Here is a 2,271-nt window from a genome sequence, read left to right as displayed (position 1 = left end):
CCTGCTGAGACCTAGGCACTGATTCCAACTCATTCCTGAAGTCTTCTCTTGCACAGAATGCGTTTTCACAAGTCTTTCAGTCTGAGGAATCACTTGCATTATCCATAGTGAATATACTAGGTGCTTTTGAAACTCAGCCACTTCAGACCTGGAGTAATTCTGCATATTCAGACCACAGTAATTCTGCGTACAGCCGTGGGAAAACAAGGAGCAATCTTTTGTTCAAGGGCACTGGAGCAGCCCTTCTTATCCCTATGGAACACAGTATGGCATTAAAGATCAGTATGGACAATAACTGCTGTTAATCTGTGTACTTTGCTTCGTGTTCACACAGAGACTGGAAATCACTGTGCAAGGCTTACAGCATACCTCAGAGTAGCATCGCTAAGATGTCATTTCTACTTGTCCATTCAGGTTCCCTTCCTCTGCTTGTATTGATAGTACCTGAGTAATTATACCCCTGCTGAGTAATAGAACCCTGCTGAAGGATGTCTCTGTGCTAATCAGGTATTTAATAGAGCTATAGTTGTATCAGGTATCTCCATTCAAATTAGGCAGCAGTGCCCACTCACCACCACCACCGTCCCCTTAAAAATAATCTGCAATGAGTGGAGAATTCAGTTCTACCAGCACCTGGGCAGATCCCAGAGTACACCTGCATTTGCCATTGCTCCCACTGTGTTAGTGTGGTTGCCTGGTTTTTCCTTTTGCCAAGCACCAGAGTTGGTTGTGGCTGCCAAGCTGATCGTGTTGTCTCTTCAGCAAGGTTTGCTAGCCCTCTGGTCTTGCCTTCGGGCTCTCCAGCACGTGTCACATTGCCAGACATTGTGTTGTAAAATGTGAGTATACATTAGCCTGAACTTAGGAGAAAAATGGTTTATTGCCATTCTCTCTGGCTTATGAACAAGGCAATGACAGCATAACATTAAGGAACCATGTTGCAGTAGACGAGTATGCCAGAGTCCTACCAGATGTGTTTTAACACTGCTTTTTCTTATTCTTCTTTAAGCCTAGTTGGCTTATGGTTTCTTTGTTTTGTCTGAGGATTACCACAGCCCTTCTGGTTCATTCCTTAGCCTGCCTGACCACTTGATTGATCCTTGCATGTTGCACCTGTTTTTAACTTGCATCAAAGTTGACAAGTCTATTGCATCATGTTTCTATTGTCAGTCTCATATCTCTATGCAATATATGCAGATGATCATACACAAAATTGCTCCTGATTTTAGCTTTGCATGAAAGTGTTAGAAAGGTTTCCAAGGAGAGTAAGGGAGCTCAGGACTGTTTGGGACCACCTGTATAGCCAGGACATATACAAGTCCAGTGGGACTTGGGTAGAATGTGAGGCTGCTAGGAGGGTTGGCCAATGTCACTGCACACTTTAACAGGTCGTGGAGTTCAGGGGAAGTCCCAGCTGACTGGAAAAGGGCAAATACTACAGCCATCTACAAAAAAGGAAAAAAAATGATTTGGGAAATTACAGATGACTCAGCCTCACTTGAGTACCTTGAAAAATTATGGAATGGGCTAATTCCAGGCATGAAGGAGAAGGTGGCAACTGGGAGAAGCCAACATATAACAGCTAACTCAGCCCTCTCTCACTGTCAGCCATTCATTATTTGCTTCATCATTTCTTCCATAGAAACTTGGGAGGATGACCTTCCTCATGAAGCTCAAGGCAAAGAAGCATGAAGGAAAATCTTCAGGTTTCCCTCTGTCATTTATAACTAACTTGCCAACCCCACTCAACAGTGTACCTACCTTTTTCCTTGTCCTTCTGCTTGCTAACACATGTAAGTATGTTAGTACTTTCTTGCAATTCTTGGCATCTCTTGCCAGTTTGGGCTATGGTTGGGCTTTGCCATTTCTCTCTGCATCTCTGCACGTCTGAGTGGTATTTCTGTTTTCTGCTTTGAAAGTCTGTTCCCTTTTCCATCACTCTCATGTTCCTTTTTTTGCATCTCAATTCTCTCAGTATCTCACTGTTTAACCAGGCTGGTTTCTTGCTTTGCTTGCTTCTTTTCCTGCTTAGGTGGATGGACTGGTCTTGTACTTGGAGAATGCTGTCTCTGAATATCTCTCAAAACTCCTGAACACCTTTGGCTTCCAAGGCAGATTTTTCTGGGATACCTCCTAGCAGCTCCCTGAGCAAGCTGAAATCTGCTCTTATGAAGGTCAGGGGCTTTATTCTGCTACTCACCATCTTCACGCTCCTTATGATGATCTTATCAGTACAGCCAAGTCTGCCACTGTCAGTCTTCAATTACTTTG

This window comes from Acanthisitta chloris, unplaced genomic scaffold (genome assembly GCF_000695815.1).
Source record: "Acanthisitta chloris isolate BGI_N310 unplaced genomic scaffold, ASM69581v1 scaffold38837, whole genome shotgun sequence".
Lineage (NCBI taxonomy): Eukaryota > Metazoa > Chordata > Aves > Passeriformes > Acanthisittidae > Acanthisitta > Acanthisitta chloris.
Note: the sequence above shows the minus strand (reverse complement) of the source record.